This window comes from Pelophylax lessonae (genome assembly GCF_965119305.1).
Source record: "Pelophylax lessonae genome assembly, chromosome: 3".
NCBI classification, from domain to species: Eukaryota; Metazoa; Chordata; class Amphibia; order Anura; family Ranidae; genus Pelophylax; species Pelophylax lessonae.
In genome coordinates, this window is record NC_138770.1 from 654598307 (window position 1) to 654604306 (window position 6000).

Genomic DNA, 6000 nt, shown 5'->3' on the forward strand with positions numbered 1-6000 from the left:
GTGACTACCGCTTCCTGTAGTACTTAAATGTTGGAAGGGAAGAATCGCACCGGTAGTAGTGGTTGATGCTCGATCTAATGTCCTGAATACCGGTGAAAACGTCCCCCCACCCTGAAACCGGGTGGGGGCGCACCTTCAGGCTGTGTACTCCTTTGCTTCGGGTTTGGCTGGGTTGGTCCTCTGTTTGTCCGACCAGCCCTGCTTGAACCCTCCTGGAGGAGTCTTGCCTTTCCCGCTTGTTCCAGCCGGGCGCCCTTTATGGGCGGTAAAGAAAGGTCCTCGCTTGTTGCGAGGTCCCTTAGCTTTAGCAGCCTGTGGCAAAAAAGTGCTCTTGCCCCCAGTGGCATCCTTAATGATTTCATCTAGGTTGGCCCCAAATAGACGATTCCCCTGAAAGGAGAGATTCGTCAAGGTCTTTTTGGAACCTAGGTCAGCTGACCAGCATTTTAACCACAGCACACATCTGAGGATGACCGATGACATAGATGCATGCCCTAATAAGGGAGTAGTGTCCAAGGCTGCGTCACAGATAAACTGTAGCCCTTGTATAATCTGTTCCATCAAATCAGATGTTTCCTGGGGAATATCTTTTCCCCTAAGGTCTTGGCGTACAAATCTCGCCCATTCCGTTAGTGTCTGGGAAACTAGACCAATAACAATTACTGGTCTAAATGCTGACCCTATCAGAGAGAAGATAGTGCGGGACTCTGCTTCCATCTTTCGATCCACCGGATCCTTAAAGGACGAAGTGTCCTCCACTGGAATAACCGTGGCTTTATTCAGCCTGGAAATAGGTGGATCCACCACTGGTGGTACCGTCCATTTCTTAATGATGGATTCCTCAAACGGATAGCGTCTAGCAATACGCTTGGAAATAGTAAAGGTACGCTTAGAATGCTCCCATTCTCCTTTAATCTTATTACCAAAACACTTGGGTACAGGAAAAACCTTCACCGTTTTGATGGGCTTGTTAGTACCAAAAGGAATCTCTGTTTCAGTTGCCTCTGCCGGTAAAACCTCAAGTTTTAAGGTTTCCTGCACTGCCACAACTAGTGCGTCCACCAATGCTTCTTCCTGAATTATAGCGGGAGAAGAAACGTCCTCCTCACTGTCTGAGGGGGCTTTACCTGGGATAACAGCCCTTGCAGAGGAACCTGCAACTGCAGTGACCATCTCTGAATCAGAGTCAGAGGTGTCAGATAGTATAGGGGTAGGCGGGGGTCGCTTCCTTGACCCCCGTCCCTGACAGGCCGCCTCCACCCGAGCCACCATAGACTCCAAAATTGCTGTAAATGCCTCTACACTCTGTGCACCGGCGGGTCCCGTGGCCCCCTCGAGGGAAACAGGTGGGGGAATATGTGTGGCAGGGTCCATGATAATTCCAGTCACTTCCTGGATAATATAATTCAAAAATAAAAAACTTTTTTTTTTTTTTTTTTTTCAGACCCCCAGCGCCACAAAAGCCCCTCAGTGTTACCTGCTAGGGATCCCTATCGATCGAGAGAGAGAAATAGACCCCCAGGCTCACCACTTGATGCTCAGAGTTTAACTGCAACAGGTTACAGCGCTGTCTTGACAAACAGGAAGTCTTTTGGCTGGCTGCCCAGGAAGAAAGGAGGCGGCTCCGCCCCTCTGCACGCCTTCCGGCGCCTCCCCTAGCTCCACGAGGTGTTTGGATCACCTCAAACATGGCCGCCCCCATGCTGGAGACACGAGGCTACGCCAAAATGGCGGCTCGTGCGATCCAGCAAAAAAAATGGCGGCGGCCTGTACTGAATAGCGGTGTGCTGCAGGGCACACAACACTCTCTCTGCATGGGGATTTGGCGTGGTTGGCGGTACCGGCCCTGGCGGACCTCATGACCATTCGGGAGGCCTGCTAATAGCTGGAGATCTGATTAGGAAGGCAGTCTACATGTCCGTGGCTTTTGACTGGTAGGTAGCTTATTCTTATCACAGTAAGATTCCCAGAATGCCACTGATTACAATCTTTTAAACATGTATACAATTAGATTGTTAGCTCCCAAACCAAGCCTCCTGGCTTTTTGCACATAAAATCACACTCAAAGTAGGAGGATCTGTGCCATGTTATAGGATAGAGGGGGACTCTATCTTACCATACAGAGAGGGGCCCGCGTTCACCACAAGACCCGTCAGGGGAAAAGGGGGAACATACTACTCACCATACCGGAACCAGGCGGGCACCAACTCCTGACAGTACCCCTCTCCACCGGGGCGGGAGGGCTGTCGACCAATACGGACGCCGTGACTCATGGTCTTTGGCGTTTCAGCGAGACGTTTAACTCGCGGGGTCAGTCCTTTAATGGGACTTTGTCGCGGCCGACCCAGCGCGGAGCTATGGCCTGCACGCGCTCGTAGGCTGAACTGGGGTGACCACCGGATCTCAACATCCAGCCGTCGCCCAGTTCAGCTTTCTTGCTTGAAGATCTCACAGGAACACTGGAGAAAAAAGCTGTCTAAAAAATCCTTTAAGAAAAAAATCTTGCCAGGACCGAAGATCCCAGCAAGGTATCTAGGTCCTTACTCCTAACTAGACAGAAAATAACTGATTTGCTGAGGCAGAGAGAGAGAGAGGATATACCCTCTGGGACTGCCCCTAGGGTGTGGCCAGAGCTTTTTAATTTCCTGTCTAGTCCTGCTCCTGTGGAGGCAACATAACCCGAAGGTGCTGTATCACCGAGGACTACGTCTGTCAATGAGCGATAGAGAAAATTGGATTTTTGTAAGATCTTACCGTAAAATCCTTTTCTCTTAGCTCATTGACAGACGTAGTCCTCTTTGATTCACATCAATTGGGTTATGCTGCCTCCGCAGGAGTAGGACTAGGCAGAAAGAAAAAACGTTCTGGCTCCACCCTAGGGGCAGTCCCAGAGGGTATATCCTCTTCCTGTCTGCTACAGAGAATCAGTTCTGTTACGAAGCAGTGTCAGAGAATTTAACCCAACCCAACTCAATGATAGAGGGGCGGGTACTACGTCTGTCAATGAACTAAGAGAAAAGGATTTTACGGTAAGATCTTACAAAAATCCAATTTTCTCTGTCGCTCATTGACAGACGTAGTCCTCTTTGATTCACATCAATTGGGACATCCAGAAGCAGTGCCACAAATGAGGGGTGGGATTGACAGAAATCAAAATCCAATCTAGAAGGCCCATGCTTGAAGATCTCACAGGAAACTGGAGACAAAAAAACTACCTAAAAGAAAAAATTTTTCTAAAAAATCTTGCCAGGACCAGAGATCCCAGCAAGGAACTTAGGTCCTTACTCCTGACTAGACAGAAAAAAACTGATTCTCTGTAGCAGACAGGAAGAGGATATACCCTCTGGGACTGCCCCTAGGGTGGAGCCAGAACGTTTTTTCTTTCTGCCTAGTCCTACTCCTGCGGAGGCAGCATAACCCAATTGATGTGAATCAAAGAGGACTACGTCTGTCAATGAGCGACAGAGAAATTTTTTTTTTTTTTTTTTTTAGTAAGGAACGTATATCCCACATTATTATGCTACCAGAATTACTGTGTGCTGTAAATTGTCTCCAGCATTGCTCTTGTTACTTCTTGCTGGAGGTTGCCATTTTGTTAAAGCCCAGAGTCCCTTTACAGCAGTAAATCATAAAGCGTAACTAAACCCATCAATTCACAGTTTCATAAAAGTTACAATCCTAGAATGCTGGGATTGCTAACAGTCACATTTGCTGCTGTCCTAAACGAAACTGTCAAACCATGAAACAACTGGGGTCACAACTGATCACATGTGCAGAGCCATGGCAGTTGCAGATCCAACAGAAGCAGCTTCCTTGACTGTAATGGATAGCAGGGTTTTTTATGCTTTAAGGCGGTCAGCAAATCAGCCTCTACAAATTCTGCATTGTCTAAAAATAGAGGGCAACTGAGCATGTGCAGAGCAGGGTGAGACAGTGTATTACTGGATTTTAAACAGTTTAGACACTTGTGTTACAATAGCTATACCTGGAAAAGGGGGCAGCCTGAAGTGATCTAGCAGGACTTAATTTTCTGAATAAAGTTCCACTTTAAGACAGTTTACCCTTTTTATGGTACAGTATATAAAAGACCAACTGTTGTGTGTATTCAGAGCTTGAATAATTAGTTAAAAAATGTGTGCTTTTGCACTCGTTTAACTTAACATATTGTAAAATCTAAATTGATATCTGAGTGATCGGGCTTTTGGCAAAAAGGCTTGTTTTTCCATATTTAATGCGCATTTTAAAAACGCACATCATGTAATAGAAGGTGATTGCATACAAATTGAACATTGTGTGATCAGGTAAGAATAATCGCTACAATATGCATCTTGTGTAGTTTGCAAGCAGTCTGGAGACTGATCTCTACTATAACATAGTTACATAGTAGTTAAAGTGGAGTTCCACCCATTTTAGTGACTTTAGATTTATGTAATCCCCTTTAAAACGAATTTTACCAATGGAAAGTTTTTTTTTTTTTTGCTAGTAAATACCTTATTTTCTGCTTTATTTATCCTCTTCTCACTTCCGGGTCCGGTCGCCGATGACGTCATTCGGCGATTCGCAGTGTGTGCTGGGATTTATCTCAGGCCATGAAATCTCGCACAGGATATGAGCTGTACTGCGTGCTCCGCCCAGCCTCCGCCTCCTCTCAGTGAGCGAGGACTGAAAGCATTATATCCTCACTGAGCTCACTGAGAGGAGGCGGGTCGGAGGCGGGGCAGAGCACGCAGTGCAGCTCATCTCTTGTGTAATAATGTGAAATTTCATGGCCTGAGATAAATCCCAGCACACACTGCGAATCGCCGAATGATGTAATCGCCGACCGGACCCGGAAGTGAGAAGAGGATAAATAAAGCAGAAATTAAGGTATTTACTAGCAAAAAAAAAACCAAAAAACTTTCCATTGGTAAAAGTCGTTTTAAAGGGGATTACATACATCTATGTAATCCAATTTATTAAAAATGGGTGGAACTCCACTTAAGGTTGAAGAAAGACAATAGTCCATCCAGTTCAACCTGTGTCAGTGTGCATGGACGTATTCATTTCCCATACCCCTGAATGTTTTTATCCTTGAGATGTAAGTCCAAGAGTCTTTTAAAAGTAGCCATACTCCCCGCAGTAACTACCTCTTGTGGTAGAGAATTCCAGTCTTGTAGCCCTAACTGTAAAGAACCCACTGCATAGTCTGAATTTAAATCGCTTCTCCTCGTGTCATCATACATTCTTTGCGACTGAATAGTTTTTTTTCTATGTTGATATCACCATTGAGGTATTTATAAATTGCTATCATGTCCCCTCTCAGGCGTCTCTTCTCCAGGGAGAATAAATCAAGCGATTGCAGACGCTCTTCATATTTAAGGTCCTCCAATCCCCTGATTAGTTTAGTTGCCCTTCTCTGGACTCTCTCCAGCTCCAACACATCCCTCCTGAGGGCTGGTGACCAGAAATGGACAGAATACTCCAGATGCGATCGGACCAGAGTTGTATAAAGTGGTAGAATTATAGTTTTATCTCTGGAATACATCCCTTTCTTTATGCATGCCAATATTCTGCCGGCTTTGGCAGCTGCCGCTTGACATTGCATGCTGTTGTTAAGTCTCTCTTCTACTAAGACTCCCAGATCTTTCTCCATTTTTGATTCCCCCCTAAAGTATATTGTGCTATGTTTTTGTCCCCAAATGCAAAATCTTACACCTCTCCACATTAAACCTTGTTTGCCATGTAGTAGCCCACTCTGCGATATTTTTCATATTGATGATAAATATTGCCAACAATCTTAGCAGCACAATTAAAACGATTCCATTTAAAATAGACATGAAAAGCAAAACATATAAAAAAAAAAAAACCCCATTATAAATTGCTTTTAACCTCTAATCTTCCCAGTGATTGACTGTGCAGGGGAGGTGTGTGAGACAAGTTTGATCATAGGAGGAGAGCAGCCTGAGTTCCCAGCACAACTAGAGAACTAACCACGCTGTGCTCTCATGCCTAGTGTGGTCA

The 6000-nt window shown here is 45.5% G+C and overlaps 1 protein-coding gene across 1 annotated transcript in view; it reads right to left on the reverse strand.

Moving 5' to 3' along the window:
• The window catches only part of PSME4 (proteasome activator subunit 4), a 340163-nt gene that overhangs the window by 195805 nt on the left and 138358 nt on the right, over nucleotides 1-6000 (reverse strand). The gene's annotated exons all lie outside the window — the stretch shown is intronic.